Source organism: Culex quinquefasciatus, chromosome 2 (genome assembly GCF_015732765.1).
Source record: "Culex quinquefasciatus strain JHB chromosome 2, VPISU_Cqui_1.0_pri_paternal, whole genome shotgun sequence".
NCBI classification, from domain to species: domain Eukaryota; kingdom Metazoa; phylum Arthropoda; class Insecta; order Diptera; family Culicidae; genus Culex; species Culex quinquefasciatus.
In genome coordinates this window covers 86916910-86938391 of record NC_051862.1, presented here as the reverse complement: position 1 = coordinate 86938391, position 21482 = coordinate 86916910, and the positions used below count along the sequence as shown (strand labels likewise).

Sequence of the window (21482 nt, the reverse complement as noted above, 5' to 3'; positions counted from 1 at the left end):
GGGGGTCCCCACACAACGGACGACTGCCAAGTGCAAGAAGCCGAGCCGAAGAGGTGTGCCAACTGCAACGGAACGCACGAAGCCATGGACCGAAGCTGCCCCAAGCGTGCAGATTTCATCCGGATGCGGCAGCAGTCATCGAATCCGAAACCGCCGGTACGGAAGACGGAAAAGCAGAGTCCAGCAGTTCCGGCGTTCACGCCGGCGGAGTTCCCTCCGCTGCCGGGCACAGTTCCGGACGTAAAACCAAAGGATCACCCTCGACCCGCAGGAAGCAGTCAACAAAATACCGGCGCCGGCGCCGGTGCCACCCCCACGGCGGAAGAAGAGGAGGTGCTCTACAGTTCGACTGAGCTGTGGCACATTTTCAACGAGTACAGCGCCTGGTTCCAGACCTGCAAGACCCGCGTGAACCAGTTAAGACTCGTCAGTTACATGCTCGGCAAATACGGAGGAAAATTATTTTTTATGTATTCTAAATAATTTTAAACCATCCCTCGGTCCTAACCTGGTCACAGCACCTAAACGGACCTAATAAAAATAAGTTAAGAATAAAAAATAAAAAAAAATTAAACATCATCGTGACTTGGGAACGTTATTGTCCAGTCCACCGTGACGTGACACAATGTTCGAACTGCTTGCAGTTTGGGCATGGTGGAAGGAACTGTTTCATCAAGAGTCGTTGTGCAACCTGCGGAGGTGAGCACAAAACACAAGCTTGCGAAACAATCAACGAGAACATCGAAGCGAAATGCTTCAATTGCGGCGGCGACCATTCTATCAAGAATCGGAGCTGCCCAAAACGTGCTGAGTTTGTGAAAATTCGGCAGCAAGCGACGACGAGGCACCAACCAAATCGTCACAAAACACCACCAACTTTCACGGACGTGGATTTTCCTGCTTTGGCGTCACCTGGAGCGGGATCTGTTCGAGTGGTTACAAATCTGCAGCCATTGCCGTTGAATCAGCGGCAATAAGTTGCAGAGAATACAACACCTCCTGGTTCAGTCAGCAACTGAGGGAAAACTAACCAACACCAACGGATGAAGGCAGCAGTGACCTGTTTTCACCACAAGAACTTCTGAACATTTCCATCGAGTGGACAACAACACTGCGTGGTTGCAAAACTCGTGCAGAACAAGTGAGAACGCTTGGTGGATTTATCTTAAAATACAGTTCGTAGTTTACTCGTTCTTATGGTTTTGAATAATTCAAAGAATTTATATTTTAGTTTTAAGTTAGGATAAGTCGTTAAAGTGATTTTTTTTCTTTTTTACCCAAATGTTTACGATTCAATGCAAAAATGTAAAACAATTTGAAGTAAATAAATCAATGTGAAAAGTAGTAGTATCTTAAAAATATTATTCCTATCGAAACTAATTAGAAAATCTCAACTTGAGGATATGCGGTTAACTTTTCGCAGTTGGCCTGGCCGTTTTGAAAAGAAGGAGGTTGTAAGTAATCACCCCAACATTTCCCAGGATGCTTCCGTAAGGATGGCTGCGGTAGGATTAGATTAGTCAATTTAACCATATTCATATGGCAAAACCCTGAAATTGAGTTTTTTTTCTGAAAACACGTAGCTTTGCGACTTTTTTAGAACAGTCTTAGAAAAATGTTACTTTAGCAAGGATGCCAAATGCACAGATATGTCTGTGTTTCACAGACATTTGAACTTGTGCCAGACATTTTTTGAAGTTCACAGACTTTTAAAAACATTCTTTAAATTAATATATCAACCGAAACGCAAAAACGCAATTTCTGATAGATTTCCAATGCTGTAAATTGAATTATTCGAACTTTAGAAAAATGCCCAGAAATACACAGACTTTTTTTACGGTAATTTTAAAAACCAAGTAGCATCCCTGCTATGTATAATTGAATCACGAAATATATTTTTTTTCGTTGTCTTATTTTTGATTGTCAACCACTAAACATTTCTCAAGTGATTTAGAATTTTTTAATCAGAGATGGTGATTAATATGACGGTGTTGCAATATTTAAAAAATGCATTTGATAATTTAAAAGGCAATTGACCACTGAAATTAAACTCGGTCGCAGAACTAGATTTCGATGTTAAAAAAATAGAGATTGGCAACTTTATGGAAAATTACCGACAATATTTGAATATTTGGCTAAACAAGTGCTAAATTTAACAAAACATAGTTTTTCAGTAAAAAATGTTAATTTTTTGACTTTTTGACATAATCCGTGGTGCAAAATTTTATCACATATTATGTTAAAGCACAAGTTAAAGTATTGTTGTAAATTGTTTGTGTTAACATAACATTGTGCTCTTATTTGTATCATATTAACATTTTGATGTTTCTTGTAGTCAAAAGAGTAAGTTAAGATATAACCCCTGCCCTACCCCTATTTTTAATTTGAAAAATCTTCAAATGGTAAATTAAAATGTCACGTTTCAAAAAATAGGCAAATTAAAACATCTTTCGTGCAATTCACCCCGAACTGCACATCGTCACTATTCACCCTCACGCAAAACTCCGACAAATTCGCTACTTCCACTTTCCTTGTTCTGCGCACACTCCCCGATTCCAACTCCGACACGCGCCCGAAGCTAGGCAAGAGCTGTCAAAGTCGCACGACGAACGAATCCCAAACCAAACCAAAACAAGCATCTCTCGCCTGATAGCAAAACGCTCTGTTGCATACCTTTCGGCGCTTCAGTTTCCCTCGAACACGCGCTTCGGTCGGTCGCGTCATCGCGTTTCGTTAGCGATTTGTAACAGGCGGGGTGCGGGCAGTGCCACATGGTTTGTTGTTGATAACAAAGTGTAGATTCGGGGGTGGGGGTGGTGCGCTCGTTTGTAGTGGTGACGTCGCAGCTGTCAGATACGCGTGTAGTGGTGCCGTTTGTACAACTATTTAACTAGCAATTATTGGGGTTCGGTTGGAAGTGGAGGTGGAGTAGAAGGTGGGGTAGTCTACTTTCAGGGGTAGTGCGAGGGGGTTTTCGCCACCAGAGGACGCTACCGGTGGCCAAAAACGGAAACGGCTACGCTCGTTACAAAAACAGACGTGCCACCGCGGAGTTCGACTAGTTTCGTGTCTGCATTCGGGCGATTCACTGGTCGGAATTTTTGGTGCGGGTGGTTGTCTACCTTCAGGCGCGAAATAAAGTTCGTTCGGTTTGTTTTGCGAAACACGTACCGTTTTCGATTCTGGAAAAGATTATTGAGCTGAATAAAAAAACAAAGTTTTTTTTGGGGAAAGTTCCGGTCTGTTTGGTCTTTGTTTGTTCGTCCGGCGACGGCGCCTGCAAGTAGGCTATAAATCGGTCGTTTTCGGTTTTTTTTGCCGGCGGCCAAACGAAAGTAACTTTCTGGCCTTTCTCCGGTAGAATACAAATTCGGGGTCATCCCTTTATCCTTCGGGGTAGGAAAATCGGAACAAAGAAAGTTTTTTTTCTCGAAAAGGGAAACGTCTAAAAACAAAACGCTTCTGCTTAGTCACACACTAAACTTTGTTCGGAAAAATCTAGAAGCAGAAAAAGAAGCCGAAATTTCCGCCATTAATGTGATTAATGATGTGCGAAGGCGATTAGTGAAATTAGGCAATTCACAGTGGCTTAGTCGATGAAGGAAGGAGGAAGAGCCAAGTCAGTCGTGAAGAAGCTTAAGATTGCTTAGCTTTAATCGCCTGAATGGCGATAGCAGCGCAGTGTGATGATGATGGTGCAGATGGCGCGCTTCGGCTGGAAGATGGGATGAAAATGTGCGTCTGATGGAAATGTGTGCGTTTTTTTTTCTTCTTTTTTTGGGAGGAGTGAGGTTGAAATGTGCTGAGTGATACCCGAAATTGGATCTTTTTCTTCCTCGAAATACCCAGCGAAAAAAAGTGATGAGAAGGGAAAGGTTAAATGTTATGGCGTGAAAGTCATCGAATGCCGAGGAAGTGAAGATTGTTTTCAGTGTCACGTCATCACGACACGACGTTGAGTTTCCGGGTGCGAAGACAAAATTGTTGTGCTAAAACAAACAACGCGTTGCAGGTGCTGTTGGTAGATTGAAGAAGAGTCTTTCGAGGTGCTGTGAGCAGTGAGTAGTAAGTTTTTTTATCATTCTTTTCTTTAATTCTTGATTCTTTTGAATCAAAAAGTCATCATTGTACTTCAACTTATCATACAAAACATGTCCTTAAAACTTTATTCAATCATGCAATGATTTAAAGTGCTTTTTAAATCGAACATTACCATTATTTGTCTCAATTTAGTAGCATACAGAAAATGTTTGGAATTCAGGCTGGTACAAATATTCTTCATGTTTTAATGCAACCCTTTTTGCCTTTCTTACTAAAGAAAGGTATAGGTTTTACTTTAAGCCAGGACGTCATTTCCAGCTTCGTAAATATGTCGATTCAGCATGAATTTTAAACCGAAAAATCGCTAAAAAATCACACTGCATCGATTTTCGACGCTCTATCGATTCACCTTGATAGAACTCGTCTATCTCGAACCCTGGAATTTTGAGAAAATAAATTCCGTGGAGGTCGAGTGATGTTCGTATGTGGTAAATTTTTGCAAAATTTTGTGTCGCGCCGTTCTCAGCTCCCATAAATCCGATTTCGATTCTCCTAAATGCAGATGAAAGCTAGTGTGCTGAACCTGGGCGAGTTGCCGCGCAAATTTCGAATTATCCATCTGTTTTCGGATACGGCCAGACTTTTCCAGAAAATACACAGTTTCCAAATGAAAATATGGTCCAATTTTTTCATTTTCATATCTTTTATTAATCTCAAAAATTGCATTTTTCGAGCTCTACAACCTCCCAAATTTTCATCCAGATTCATAATATGGTTCTGGAGTTAGAGCCGTTTGATTGACCTACCATAAGAAACAAATGTACGAGAACGGCTTTCCCGGGAAGCTGATCAGACTGGTGAAATCGACGATGGACGGGGCACGGTGCAGCGTGAAGATTTCGGGGGCGATGTCCGACCCGATCGAATCGCGCAAGGGACTGCGACAAGGCGACGGTATCTCCGGCCTCTGTTTCAACATTGGGCTTGAAGGTGTAATGAGGCGGGCGGGCTTCAACATGCGGGGCACGATTATCAACCGATCCAGCCAATTCATCTGCTATGCCGACGACATGGACATTGTCGGCAGGACGTTCGAGGAGGTGGCCAGGCGGTACACCGAATTGAAGCGGGAAGCAGAAAAGGTTGGATTGAAGGTGAATGTGGCGAAGACGAAATATCTGCTGGCAGGAGGAACCGAGTCCCTTAGGGCTCGCATAGGACCGAGCGTGACGATCGACGGCGACGAGTTCGAGGTCGTGGAGGAGTTTGTGTACCTCGGTTCGTTGGTAACGTCTGACAACAACTGCAGCAGAGAAATTCGGAGGCGCATCATCACCGGTAGTCGTGCCTACTATGGACTCCACAAGACCCTACGGTCTGGTCATCTTTCCCGGCGTACAAAGTGCACCATGTACGAAACGCTGATAAGACCGGTCGTTCTCTACGGGCACGAGACGTGGACGATGCTCGAGGAGGACCTGCAAGCACTTGAAGTTTTCGAACGGCGAGTGCTTAGGACGATCTTTGGCGGCGTGCGTGAGAACACTGTGTGGCGGAGAAGGATGAACCACGAGCTGGCGCAACTCTACGGCAAGCCAAGCATTCGGAAAGTCGCCAAGGCTGGCCGGATCAGGTGGGCCGGACACGTCGCGAGAATGCCGGACGCGCTGGATGCGCGCCAACCGAACCAGACTATCAATCCGGTGAAGTTGGTGTTCAATTCGGAGCCGTCTGGAACGCGGCGGAGGGGGGCGCAACGTGCAAGGTGGTTAGACCAAGTGGAGGAAGATCTTCGAAGTGTGGGAGTTCCGAGTCGGAATTGGAGAGTAGCAGCCCAAGACCGAGTTCAGTGGCAGCGCATCTGGAGACAGCTCATGACCCGGGGGTTGTCTGAGCAGTAAAAGTAAGTAAGTAAGAAACAAAATCCCTAAAAAAAGGTAAAAGCCCACCTGGTGACCTTCGCCAACATTTTTCATTTCTGATTTTATTCGAAATTTCTTGGTATAGGTTTTACTTTAAGCCAGGACGTCATTTCCAGCTTCGTAAATATGTCGATTCAGCATGAATTTTAAACCGAAAAATCGCTAAAAAATCACACTGCATCGATTTTAGACGCTTCGTCGCCAAGTCGACAAGTTGTCAAGTTGAGCTTCGAATACTGGCGCTAGAATGCTGGCGCATATGTTTCGGCTCGACTTATACTCGTTCGTAGTAGCTTGTCTACCGATGTTTCCTTCAACATGTAAGATATCGTAGCTTTTCGGTTTCTTTTGCTCTGTCCGTTTTTGCATAACTGTCCAATGTTAATGCAAAAACTTTTTTGACATAGGACATTCATCCGGGTACAATCAATTTGTTTCCCGTGTGCTCCTAAAATCGCCTTTAAGTAGGCTTCATTTGTCGTGTCGTTTTATTTAACAGAGTTCATTGGATTCCAATAGGAGCTTTCTAAGCTTCTAAGCTTTATATCGTTTTCAAAGTTTTCAATGCTCGCGACGCCAATGGCTATCTACCTAAGGTATTGCGATTGAGTGTGTAGTGGTGCGGTTGTAAAAATTAGAGAACCTTCTAAGAGAAATGACATGGCACTCAAACACAACAAAACTCGCTCTCCCGTCTATTTCCCGCTCATGTGCTTTTAAACGAAGGAACTCAATTTTGACAAGTAATTCAAGCGCTGCACTGAGTGACGACGCTTCTCTCTCAGGTTCTCTAGTAAAAATATCTATCTCTGACTCTCTCACTTTCGTAGACGCTGAATGGCAAGCTTCCCACTGTGCGGTTAACTCGGTTTTGCTTTGCGCCTGCTTTGTTCGGTTGTTGGGCTCGTACCAAAACTAGAAAACCAAAACCGCGGTGTGTGTCGTCACTTGCGCATTGGAAGCTAAGAATTTGTACGATTAAAAATATTCGATAGGTGAAAATTGTTAATAATTAATAATACCTTGCTTTCATCATAAGATTTTTTGTATCAAGTCGATGTAGTGAATTGAGAGAAGTTATATTCTTTAGTGAGAAAGGCTCTATCTCACCCCTGGTGGGATTAAATCGGGTTTTCAATGAAATTATAAATATTTATGAAAAAATAAAAATATTCAAAGAATGCTATGTGATTTGGTTCAATAAAGCAATAAAAAAAACTTTTTTTTTGTGTAAAAATGGCATACAAAATCTCGTTTGAAACTATGTTTTGCAAAGTAATATAATAACCTAAGGAGCAAGAAATTTCAAAACTTCCAAAAAAAGTTCCTTTTTGATTGGAACTATTAAAACAAGTTAAAAAAAATGTTTCAGTCAAATTTCAGTTCAATGCGTTAGTTTTCCAATGATTGGACCAATCCAGGTTTTTTATTCCAACCAATTGATCGCCCTGTTCTATTTATAGAAATTCAAGAAATGAATTTGATGATATTATGAACAAAAGCCGCTGCAAATATTTTTATTCTAATTTTATACCACCCCTATCTCCTCTGCTCCTTCTTCAATACTGGGTTGAAAAATCAGCTGACAAAAAAATTTTTTGAGATCTTCAAAATTTTAATAACGATAGATGTGTTATGAACTACAAACAATTTAAAAATCTATAAGCTGTTTTGAATATTATGATAGCGTATTTGGACAATATTAAAATTATTTAAAAAAAATGAATGTCAGCAAAAAAAATCGTTTTTGCCTTCCTCAACTTCATGAGGAAAGGCTATAACATCACTTGAAAAGCGAACTTCTTACTATGACCTTCTAGATCCACCTTCATTTATACATATCAACTCAGAATCAAATTCTGAGCAAATGTCTGTGCGGGTGGTTGGATGTTGATCAAAAAAATTGCACTGGATTATCTCGGCACTGGCTGAACCGATTTTGTTCGTTTTGGCATCATTCGATCCGTCTTGGGGTGCCCTAAGTCACTATCTATAAATGGTGATGTTTAGTTAAGTACTTCAAAAGTTATCTGTAAAACACGATTTTGACTAATGTCCGGAAGATTGTAAAAAAGGGTGTTTTTTGTAAGAAACCCCGTTATGCTATACATTTTTAGAAAGGTATTTGAAAGACCTTTCCAACGCGTCCAAGGCATTGAATATCTGACAACCCTATCAAAAGTTATGGTCACTTAAGTGCTATTTACACACTTTTTTTGAAGCCGGATCTCAAAAATGTTGATGAAAAAGTTGTCCGGATCTTTCAACTGACCCATCGTTGGATAGGTAATCAAAAGACCTTTCCAACGAGCCCAAAAGATTGAAGATCTGATAACGCTATCAAAAGTTTACAGCAATTGTTTTAAAACATAATTTCAATGGAACAAAAAAGGGTTGAAATTGCTACAGATCCAGCTGAGGCAGCTTTATGGAATCGGCTTCGTTAGCCCAAGTTTTCTTAATATTATGGCTTTTATGGCAGAAACGAAAGTAATGCTTTTTTTAGCATTTTGTTTGCATGTATTTAGGCGCAACTTAATACAAGCAGAAAGCTTTTTTTAGGAGGAAGGCACCAATCACTGAGGTAATTTAAAGTAACGTTTTTTTCAGCTATGATCGGCAGCATTGTTTGAAAGGCATAGGTTTAAAGCAGTTCCAAAAAATCAAACTGTGTAAAGCCTTTGTTGATACATTATCTTTTATATTCAAGAAATAATTACGAACAAATTATTAATACCAACAAATATTTAAAAAATCTTAACTTATTTTATGTTTCATTTATTTAATTAACATTTTTTTTATTTATAATTCATAACATGGAATTATCCTGTTCAAAATATAGAAAAAAAAAAACACTTTATAACACTTTATCAACATTTAGACTTAATCAAGGCTCAATCAATCGACGCGTTGCAACGGCTTGAACTTTCATGTTGATCATTCAAATAACCTTCGAATGGAATGTACAGTGAAGATTACGGATATTTTGAAGGTTGTATTTTATGTTGTAATATTTCCCCCTCTTGAGTTTAAACAACACATCTTTTGTGCACAGTAAATGTGATTTGAATTGAATTGTTTGCTGTAATATTTGAAGTGAATTGAGCTTAATACAGAAGAGTTTTAATTTAATTTGAAAAGTTTTAAAATTAAGGTAGCTTTTGTTATGATGTTGAATCATTTCATGTCAACTAAGTAGGCAAGTCCAGTAATCGATACAGCCCAGACTCGATTATCCGGAGCCTCGTTTATCCGAAGTTCGATTATCTGAAGTTCGATTATACGAAGGTTTGTACGGGGCTTCAGATAAGCTTGACAATCAAAAACAGTACATAAAAAATCCGTGATTCGATTATCAGAAGATTTGATTATCTGAAGTGATTTTTTTTCGAGGCAATCGTACAATCGAGTAGACTGTAATCAACAGAAATCTCAAGTTTATTGCCTATTGGACCATTCCTCTAGTTTTGGCACCTCCCTCTTTCGTTTCTTTCGTTCATGACATTGCAAGGTGGTCAACACACACATTTTCCTTTTCATTGGAAATTGTACTGAAAACTTGATAAAAATATTATGTATTATGTAACCCCTGTAAATCGGCAAAAATGTCAGAACAAAATTAAACTTTTGTTTAAATCTGATTTCAGGGTTTTAAATTATACATTTTCATCAATTGACAAAACAAGTTTGAAGACATTTGGTTGTATCATTGCCGAGATATATCTATTTGAAGTTATCAGTTTCAAAAAATGGGACTAACATTTTAAAAGGGCGTAATATTGAATGTTTGGCCCTTTTTGAAATGTTAGTCTTGATTTGAAAATTTTGAAAATAATGTTTTCGAAAAGATCGGAAAATTTCACAAATGATTTATATATTAACATTGAAAATCGGACCATTAGTTGCTGAGATATCGACATTAAAAAATGGTGGGCTGTTTGGGTGAGACAACATCAATTTTCTTGTTTTTAAAACTTTGCATTGCAATATCTCAGCAACTAAAGGTCGTATAAACAAATTCCTAAGAAGCAAAATATAGAGAATTTTCTCAGCTTTTCAAAAATATTTTTTCCAAAAGTGTGCAAACATGTGCACTAATTTAAAAAAATGAAAAACTGCGAATATTTTCAAAAAAGTCACCTAAATATGGATTTAACTCGAAAACGGTGCACTTTATCAAAATTTTACTTGAGTACTTTTTGATTGCAAATTTGATTTTACATCGAAAAATGAAGTTGAAAAAATTTTGCGACCGATATTTCGATTTTTTGAATAAATAAGTATTGATTAAAAAAATCATAACTCGGTCAATGATTTTTTGCACAACCTGGAAATTTCTGAAAAGTTGGCATTTTATGTCCTCTAAAACATATAAAAAAAAAATAATAATAATAGTGTTTTTTTGCAAATCAAGTTTTAGAGATAAAAAGTTAAATAAAAAATTACCAATTTTTTTACCGTGTATCATTTTTTCCAGTGTAGTCCGTATCCATACCTACAACTTTGCCGAAGATACCAAATCGATCAAAAAATTCCTTCAAAAGATATAGATTTTTGAATTTTCATACATCATTTTTATATGAACAGCTGCGAAATTTGTATGGAAAATTATATGGACAAACTAATGATGCAAAATGGCTTCTTTGGGCATACCGAAGGCACCAAAAAAGTTTCAGTCGGATTAAAAAATACAAAAAAAAATCGAATGACCGAAATCCTTGAGAACTGCTCACCTGTTTAAATGTAGACATTAAAATTCGGATGTTTGATTGAAAAATAAAAATAAAATAAGAATCGGTTGTAAGGTGACATCTAGAATTTTTGGAAACGAACCTTACAATAAATGTGAAACGGAGATTTTTTATATTTTCTTTTTTGTAAAGGGCGTAATTGGATGAAAACAATCTTTGATATATGTTTCTATTGTTTAATTGGTTCAACTACTCGCGTTTGTTAAAATTTTCACCAACAAATTGGTCTCTCGAGCAAAAACATGAAAAATTCAATCAATGAAAAAGCATCTATTTTATATATTTAATCGCCTTACCCAAAACATCCTCAGTCCCAAATGGTAGTCCCAGATGTTCTCTTTAAGCTCCAGGTCAGATATCTTTTCTATGGAGTTTGAAAGTTTGGCTATTTTTTCGTTAAAATTCTAATAACTTCCTTTAGATTTAGTTAATTCGGACGCTTCACTTTTCATTTTGCTGCATTTTTAATTTTAATTAAATTTTTCTTAGTAGACAATTTGAGATTGTTCGTCCCAAAAAAATGAAAAGTTGTCAAATCTTTGGTGCTCACCCCTAGAATGATAGATTTGGATGTCAGGAACAATGTTTTCATACAACAACAAAAAATCCCAAAAATAGTTTACAACTCGCGCGCGTAGCTTGAATGAAAAAAGTGCATTTTTCGAGTATTTTTCAGAAATGCGCGTAACAATCATACTAAAGTCATTCAAATTTGGTCGCCTTGGGCTTCAGCTAAAAAATTACAAAAAATCACTCCTCAAAACGAGCCAAAAAAAATTTGCAGCTAAAACTAATGCATACAGCTTATAGGAAATTTTACGGAGATCATTTTGCTTTTTTTGACATTCAATTTATGTCCACGCAAAACCAAGATATTTGCAATAAAACAGATAAAACGATGAACAAGACAAAACAATGAATTTCAATCACCATTACTTATTATCAAACAACGCACAGGTAAAAGGACAAACAAAAATAACTTTTCCCTTAAATAAATTTCATTTTTTATCCTACAAAGAGCCATGATCCTGCTTGCTTGCCCTTAAAATTCACTTCCATTTCCCCTCACCATCCAACGATTCTTCCCACCACCTTTCTTACACCATCATCTTGCCCTACTCGGTGGCGCGTGTATCTTACGATCCCATAACCAAGATAGTTGATACTGCTACTGCCATAGTTCCGGAGTGCACATACGGTCTACCAGACACTGCTTCATGTTGGTAGTGGTGGTGTGCTAAAACACACATAAAAGTGAGTTCTGAAGCTGCTTTCTACTTTGCTGTACGTGGGGTGGATAAACTAAACACTTGCACTATATGCCGATGTGAGGCTGTCTTAAAGCTTGAGCTACATTTTAGAGTTTCGATTTGAAAATTTAATGTTTCTCACGGTGAGAAGGTTGAATTCTACGTTCTGAACGAGGAAGTTGTATCGGCATTGCCTATCAAAAGGCTTCGCTCTGCAGTGTTTCTGCCATTATCGTGCCTACTTGCAGGCGCACTCTGGCCCGACAGCAGCGCCATGAAATATTCAAAATCGGCTACTTTCGGCTCAATTCTAACCACTTATGCCAAGTGGCCAACATTTCCTATTCTCAGGATCTGTGGGATTAGCTCGAGTCCCACATGCCACTTCCGGTTCACCGGGCAGAGCACAATCTCGATAATTTTATGCCCTCCCTCTTGAGGTAATTAAGACCGGCCACTTCGAGGGAGGATGCCAACCGAGGGGCAGGCGGATGTAAAATACCATGTTTTATCTTACTTTGGCCAAGCTCTTTTTGTACCAACAGACGGCACTTTCCGGGGGTGGTTTTTCAACAATGTAAAGTGCCCCCAAAGCAAAAAGTCAAAGAAAAAAAAAGGACCATCTTGGGTGAATTTTCCTGGCTCTGTCGTCACCTCGCACCGCCACCCTCGTGGGACAACGGAGGCGTTATCGCACAAGACCGACCTCGTAAGGACACGGAATGGGTCCCCACGCCGGAATTGTCGGTTTTGTCGGTTGGTCGTTTTATGACGCGAGGGAGTTGATGGAGTCGTTTCCCGAGGAAAAAAAAAGTCTACCAAATGTTGCAAATTGCATAACTTTAGGCGAAATTTGGTAGAGGTTGGTGGTTGAAAGCATACTTTAAGGCGATTGTTTCCGCGAAAAAGTGGCTTTAAAACGGATCGATTGTTGAAAAAAGGGGTATTGAAAACAAACTCTTGAATCCCTTTGTTTCGAACAACCTGTGAGCCACTCCCTCTTGTACGGAAAAAAGCAGTGGAAAATTATCCTCAAACCCAAACCCAGGGAGTTGGTTCTTGTTTGTGCTTCCGGTTCACCACATGCATACATACAGGCTTAACACACATCCGCTCACTTACGCTCACACACACACACATGTTCGCGCTGCTGATGACGAAGCGGTTCACTGTTTGTTTACAAAACACAAACAGGATTAGTTTTCGTGCTGCTGCCGCTGCCACTACTGCTTCATTATGGAGCTGTGTTCAAGGGTTTGGTCCAAGTGTTGCCACCTTTGTACGAACTTCTTGTTGTTGATTTTACTATAGAACAAAATAAATTGCAATGCCACAAACAACATTTTCAAATATTTCAAAAAAATCTGGTAGACGTACCACCCTAATGAACTTATAGTTCCTCCAAATTCCCAGTGCCACCCTAATGCTCGCAGATCGCTTATCTCACACCCACCCCACTATCTGATGCTATTAGTTTTGGATGTGTGCAAAAACGGGATCCTCAGCAGTGTGCCTAACGAAGGTGGCGTACATAAACCACGTGCGCAAAGTTTGGTTTATTATCCTGGAGCAACGAAGAGAGAGGCGCTGAGTAAACTTTCCATTACGCGTGGATATTATTTCTAGAGTTTTATATTCTGGTTTTTGGTTGGGTTAAGTTGGATTCGTTTTTTTATAGGTACCGAAAGGGCACTTCAATTTTAAAGTGCAAAGTAATTGAAATTGCAATTTCAATTCAAATATTCTATAATTTCAAAAAAACTCTCTTCAACTGACGATTCTGCTTACTTTTTGAGGGACAAAAAAAGTTGTATGGCCCACCTTCAAAATTTTGAGGTAAAACTTATCACAAAACTGAAAAATAAAAAAAAATTTATTTATGTTATCCCAACACTTAATATAAAAAAAGCTAAAAAGTGGCAAAATGAACATTATGGCCAAAACAGATGCTAATCCCATGAAAGGATTACGGAAAAGGCTACGGGTTTTTAGATTTAAAAAATAGTTAAATAAAATGGCTCTCACAAGTCGTAGTTTCATATTGTTTTTTCGCTCGTAGGCTGCCATTGACACCAAAACTAATATTTCCTCAGATATCTTTCGACATCTTATAGGGAATGAGTTGGGCTACAACGTCCTTTCATTAAGTTTGACCAAAATTAAGAATATTCCCAGAATCCAGGGCTGTGGATTGTTTGTTCCCCACTTCTAACAATGAGACACATTGATTTTTCTTCATTAAACATTACAAAATCTATGTAAATCTTTCAAAACATAAATTGAAAGTGATTTTGGGCATATTTATTGAGTTTTAACTTTATTTTACCAAAAATATAAAGTTATTTGGTACAAAAAAAAACATTCTAGTTGGCAAAATAATGCCTCGAAATAAAACCATTTCAATACCAAGTTGAGGCCATCTGGATTTTTGAACATTGCTTGAATACCAAAACTTGGTATTGCCATTGTTTTATTTTTAGGTATTCCCGCGCCCTTGGAAAATCAGGTTTTGGTATTCCTGTGATTTTCCACATACATGATTTTGGTATGATTACATGTAGTGCGTCCATCCCGGGAATTGCCGGGACAAAAATCCCGGGATTTTTCCAAAACCGAGAATTCCCGAATCCCGGGATTTTTCATATTTTGTCCCGGGAATTCCCGAAATTGAAAACATATCAAATTTTGGTCTAGGAATTCAGATTTGGATGTGGAAATTAGTAATCGATAAGCATTTTAAAGCATTAAAATTTGTATTCGGCATATAACAGCATTAATTTGACAGGGAAAATTGTTCAAATTTTTGTTTACAGATCCGCAAAATGCTTTGCACCTTAGATATTTTCTACTAAATTTTATTTATTTTAAAAAAGACTTATTATTATATTCATGTATATTTATGACTTAAAACTTGAAAAAAAGCATAATATTTTAAAAATTATTTAGCTATTCATCATAAACCGGCATCTGGAGCAAATTAGGGCAAAAGTAACGAATTTAGACAGCTGTTTAAGCTAATTTGTTTTTGAATAATGTTCTGATTGTTTTGATTGATTTCGATTACAACAGGAACAGATCAAAACAATTCGTACACCGATTTCCAAATTTATTGCTCTAAAATCTCCTGTACCTATTCAGACTGCAGTCCCGATTATCCCCAGTTGGTAGTTGGTTGGTAGTGACTTAAAGATAATTTTTAAAATATGTTTTAAGTATAAAACATAAAATTCCAAACTTATCCAAAGTGTTACATTGTCTGGTATAATTTTATTTCTTGTTGTTTTAGACACTTTAATTGAAATTGTATAAGCTTTTGTAGTTATATTATATAACCAAAAAATAAAAAAATATATATTCAAAATTCTGGTTCAATTAAACTCCAAAGCACATCAAAGAACACATTTTTTTAATGTGTTTTAAACTATCTAAAGACTGCTGTCCTTGTTCAGATTGAAGTGTAGCTTATCACCATTAACAGTTTTGAGCTAATTGTATGATTTAAGCAAGAAAAACGTAACAAATATAATGAAAAAATAGATTTTTTGACTGCTGCAAAAATTTCCCGGGATCCCGGGAATTCCCGGGATTCTGAAAATATTTTTCCCGTTTCCCGGGAAATTCAAAACCCGGGAAAATTGGACGCCCTAAATTACATGGTATTTAACCATCTATTACTGGGCAACCAAGGTCACATTTTGGTCGCTGGTATTTGCACAAGTAATACCAAAATTTGGTATTTTCATACCATTTTTGAGTGCAGCAGTTGCAGTTAGTGAAAAAACGGAAATGATCCATATGCAACAGCCAAATCTACTCATCTGATGATTTCATGTTGTTCTTAGTGATATTCTTCACCACATCTAATGCATTTGTCATTGATGAACGGCATGTGCTTGAAGTTCTTGAAGCTTCTGAGCAATTCTCTACGAAATCGGTCTTTTTTGTAGAATTTTAATTTTTATATTTTTTAATCTGACTGAAACTTTTTTGGTGCCTTCGGTATGCCCAAAGAAGCCATTTTGCATCATTAGTTTGTCCATATAATTTTCCATACAAATTTGGCAGCTGTCCATACAAAAATGATAAATGGATAATACAAAAATCTGTATCTTTCAAAGGAATTTTTTGATCGATTTGGTGTCTTCGCCAAAGTTGTAGGTATGGATATGGACTACACTGAAAAAAAATAATACACGCTAAAAAAATTTGGTAATTTATTATTTAACTTTTTGTCACTAAAACTTGATTTGCAAAAAAATACTATTTTTATTTTTTTTATTTTTTGATATGTTTTAGAGGACATCAAATGTCAACTTTTTAGAAATTTCCAGGTTGTGCAAAAAATCTTTGACCGAGTCATGAATTTTTGAATCAATACTGATTTTTTCAAAAAAATCGAAATATTGGTCGCAAAAAATTTTCAACTTCATTTGTCGATGTAAAATCAAATTTGCAATCAAAAAGTACTCAAGTGAATTTTTGATAAAGTGCACCGTTTTCAAGTTAAATCCATTTTCAGGTGACTTTTTTGAAAATAGTCGCAGTTTTTCATTTTTTTTTTAAATTAGTGCACATGTTTGCCCACCTTTAAAAAAACTATTTTTGAAAAGCTGAGAAAATTTTCTATATTTTGCTTTTTTTAACTTTGTTGATACGACCCTTAGTTGCTGAGATATTGCCATGCAAGTGTTTAAGAGCGAGTCCACGAACAAGGCATACCCCTTTGTATGGGACGTCGTTTGGACCTCACCAATCTGCCTGAAATTTTCAGGGGTTATTTGTACATATAAAACTAGCATCTGACCAAAATATGAGCACGCTAGGTCAACGGGAAGTGGGGCAAATCGGGACACAAAGTTTGGTGGTTCAAAAACGTCAAAAATCTTATAACTTAGGCAAAATTCAATTTAATTTCAAAATTCAAAATGCATCTGAAAGGGCTTAAAAAATGCAACAAAATGCAGGAAAAAGCATCCCAATTGTTTGAATTTGAACGGAGTTATTGGCATTTTGGTGGAAAAATAGCATAATTTTCAAACTCAAATAAAAAAATTTTCCATCCAGATATCAACTCGGTTCGACCTGCAGCTTGTAGGGGACATCTGAGACTACCATCTGAGACTGAGAACGCTTTGGGTAAGGCAGTTTAGCGTATTAAATAAACACTTTTTCTTTAAGTGAATTTTTGGGTTGTAAATTTTTGCTCGGAGGACCCCTTAGATCCCATTTTCTGGCGATTATTTTATCATATTCGTGTTCCTGAAACAATTTCACATAAGAAACATGCATAAAAATTTTTATTTTCATCAATTTTAACCATTTAAAAATTAAAGTTAAAAAAAATCTTCGATTCACATTTATTGAAAATCAAGTTCGTTTCCAAGGATACTAGATGACACCAGAAAAAAGGCAGATTCTTAATTTTTTTTTAACTTTTATTCTTTAAAGGGTTAAAATGGATGAAAATAAACATTTTTGTGCACGTTTCTATCGTGAAATTGTCTCAGGAACACGAATATCACGAAATTATCACCGGAAAATTTGATCTAAGGGGTCTCCCGAGCAAAAATTTACAACCCAAAAATTCACTTAAAGAAAAAGTGTTTATTTAATACGCTAAACTGCCTTACCCAAAGCGTTCTCAGTCTCAGATGGTAGTCTCAGATGTCCCCTACAAGCTGCAGGTCGAACCGAGTTGATATCTGGATGGAACACTTTTTTATTTGAGTTTGAAAATTATGCTATTTTTCCACCAAAATGCCAATAACTCCGTTCAAATTCAAACAATTGGGATGCTTTTTCCTGCATTTTGTTGCATTTTTTAAGCCCTTTCAGATGCATTTTGAATTTTGAAATTAAATTGAATTTTGCCTAAGTTATAGCCTTTTTAAGATTTTTGACGTTTTTGAACCACCAAACTTTGTGTCCCGATTTGCCCCACTTCCCGTTGACCTAGGGTGCTCATATTTTCGCCAGATGCTAGTTTTGTATGTACAAACAACCCCTGAAAATTTCAGGCGGATTGGTGAGGTCGATGCGAGATGGGTATGCTTTGCTCGTGGACTCGCTCTTAAAAACAGGAAAATTGATGTTTTCTAAGTCTCACCCGAACAACCCAACATTTTCTAATGTCGATATCTCAGCAAACAATGGTCCGATTTACAATGTTAAAATATGATACATTTTTGAAATTTTCTGATCTTTTCAAAAAAAATATTTTCAATTTTTTTAAATCAAGACTAACATTTCAAAAGGGCTAAACATTGAATATTACGCCTTTTTAAATGTTTTTCTTGGTTTAAAAATTAAGTAAGTAAAAAGTAAAAAAGTAAGTATTTCGATTTTTTGAAAAAAATCAGTATTGATTCAAAAATTCATAACTCGGTCAAAGATTTTTTTGCACAACCTGGAAATTTCTGAAAAGTTGACATTTGATGTCCTCTAAAACATATAAAAAAAAATAAAAATAGGGTTTTTTTGCAAATCAAGATTTAGTGACAAAAAGTTAAATAAAAATTTCCAAAAAAATTTTTAGCGTGTATCATTATATCTACAACTTTGCCGAAGACACCAAATCGATCAAAAAATTCCTTCGAAAGATATAGATTTTGTATTATCCATTTATCATTTTTGTATGGACAGCTGCCAAATATGTATGGAAAATTATATGGACAAACTAATGATGCAAAATGGCTTCTTTGGGCATACCGAAGGCACCAAAAAAGTTTCAGTCGGATTAAAAAATACTAAAAAAAAATCGAATGACCAAAATCTGAGAGAACTGCTCTTCTGGAAAGTAACAAGATTGAAAAATAAGTGTTATTAAAATGAAATTGGATTGAAATTCACCAAACTTCAATAATCTGTCGATTGACTCGTTTTTCAAAGTATTTGATTATCCCGACTTAGAGAAATTTCTACGATTTAAAAAAAACTTTGTGGGTAAATAAAAAAAAACTAAATCAGCTTTTACATTTTTGAGTTTCAAGTAATTTTAGCGCAAAATTAATTACCTCGACAAAGTTTAAACAAATTTCCCATAGTTTCAGAGGAATTTGATGAAACACTTCAATACCAAAATAATACCAAAATGTGGCAACCTGGTTAAGAAAATTTTCCACAGTTTCAAGTCATTTCTTTAGGGGGTATATCAAAAATGTTTAAAATCAAGTTTGAAATTTCCGGTTTTCAATTAAAGCATTCGCTTTGAGACATCATTTTAGCGCAAAATTAATTATTTTGTAAAAATTGGTCAAAATTTTCCCATAGTTTCAGAGGAATTTGATAAAATACTGTAATACTAAAAGAATACCAAAATGTGGTGTTCGACCATTGACAAATTCTGCAATTTTGCAATATCAAAACAATACTTTAAATTGGTATGATACCACATTTTGCTCTTGCATAATCCTTAAGACAAATTTAAAAGGGTCCAGAAATACCAAAATTTAGTATTGACACAAGAGAAAGGTATTATTACACATTTCCCTTGTTATTTACCCATGCTCGGATGGATTGAAACTTTAAAAAAACTGGTCAAAAAATTGACAAAATCATCAATTAAAAAAAAAAACTCTTTCGTAAAATTCTGTTTCTGTATTGCAGATTCTAAAAGTAAGTTTATCATTGAATGACATGTATCTCTTTATTTGACAGGAACCAGATATTACAGTGCATTAAAATTTATTTTTCAACTTTTTTGATTTAAAATATGTTTTTTTTTTTTGATTTTGAGAACGCCATCAATTCGAGGGTCCTATTTTACACAAAAGTCCTTTGACATCAAATTTCTATCGCTTCGTGGTGTTAAGCAACAAACCACTGAAGACTTGTGTTTTGTAAAAATCCAGTAAAATGAAAAGGGTCAAACCGAAATATATGTTCTCGGATTCATTATCAGGGGTGGGTTACGAATGGCTTTTTATCAATCAGATCTAAGGTCGATTGGCTTGATGAATGTATTCTTGAAGAATAGAAAATTTAAATGAATTACGTTTCCAGAGTAACAACGACTGTTCTAACCTTGATGCTTTAACTAGAGATCAAGCTGCCAACCACCCAGCATCATCTCCTTACACAACTTCCAAAATAGCTGCTTTGCCGCCGCCAAATTTTGTTTACCTACTAACGAATGTTCGGGCACTCTCAAACACCCTCACCAAATTGATCCAATTCCGGCCTCCGGAACAAAATGTGCCAAGCCAGCATCCTCTGGAAGGGAAGTTGCTCTGTAGAGTGTCTTCCACCTCCCCACCCCTCCACCACGGGGTCTCCATGACAGTTGGCAGACGAAAATTCTACTTTATTTCACTTTTCTTCACTGCTCCTCCTGCTCCAGCTGGAAATTGAGGGTTGGTTCACGGGGGGAAACAGGACGACGAGAATAGCTTATTGACTTTGTTTCCTCGAAATGAAGGTTATTTTAAAGGGGATCAACCAGACCAACACGCCGTGTGGCCCCAAGTCTGTGCTCTCTCTCTAGAGCAGTGTTGTTGTCAGTTATGGTTCGATGCACATCAGCCCGCTGCCAGACGAGAAACGGAACGTGATGGAGGCAACGTAACGCCACTCTCGTTGGATCTACTGGAGTTTCATCCCAGAGATGAGGCGCATCCCCTTCTTCGAGGACTGGGCTTAAATTGAGATTCACGGCATTCTGCATAAGACAGACAAGAGTTTATGGGATGAAAATTTAATAATAGGCACAATTGGTGCTGTAACCTTTTGTCAGATTTTGGCTCAATGACTTCAGGGATTTTTTTAATCGAAAAATTAAATACCTGTGACTTTGAACAAACTATTCCAAAATCACATGCCTCGTTTAAAAACATATTGATTTACATAAGCCCCTGAAACAAAAGCTTGACTCATCACAAAACCTATCTTCTTATTTAAATTCAATTGGACCACGGGAATCTCTCTTCCTAAGCCCTTGATGCATTTATTTATTTATAAGGTTTCAGTTTCAATGGTCTAGAAGGCACATTCCGTGAGAAGTCTCGATTTAGACTATGTTCCCAAGACTTCACTTCAAGAGGTCAGGAGCTTCAAAGGGTTCCCGTGGTCCGATGAGTCAATCTTCGATTGCAGGGAATAGCACCCGGGGGTACCCTAATTTGGACCACCCTAATGTATATATTACCATTCATTTTGAAAGCGAACGAGGGTTCCTTTCAACCCCACCGTGCCCATTGCTACAATCTCCAGTAGATGACAGCTAATTTTAAAAAGCCTCCCAGAGCCGACAACACATAATGTCAACGAACGACTGGCTGCAGCTCTAAACGGAAGTCCTCACCACTCTTGGCCAAAAGGCAAAAAAATACCACCCAGAGATGGCGCTTTTGCTACTAAACGCCCGAAGGTAGACAAGATAGTATATAAATAGCTGGGGCCCATCACGCGCCGCCCGTCGGAAGTGGACCAAGTGCCTGACGGAGCACCGAGCAATTTTGTCGGCCAACGGCCGTCCGTCGCTCAGTGCTGTGTAAACCGGGTGTGTAGAGCCCCGGGATGGT

General features: G+C 37.5%; 1 protein-coding gene across 6 annotated transcripts in view; it reads left to right on the top strand.

Annotated features, from left to right (window-relative positions):
* Positions 1 to 2657: 2657 nt before the first annotated feature.
* The window catches only part of LOC6046545, a 182948-nt gene continuing 164123 nt past the window's right edge, over positions 2658 to 21482 (top strand). The window contains exons 1-2 of one of the 6 annotated variants that reach the window (XM_038251251.1): positions 2658 to 2774; positions 3785 to 4065. The gene's annotated coding sequence lies outside the window, so the exon portion shown is untranslated. The other 5 variants (XM_038251253.1, XM_038251250.1, XM_038251252.1 and 2 more) reach the window with 5 other exon arrangements.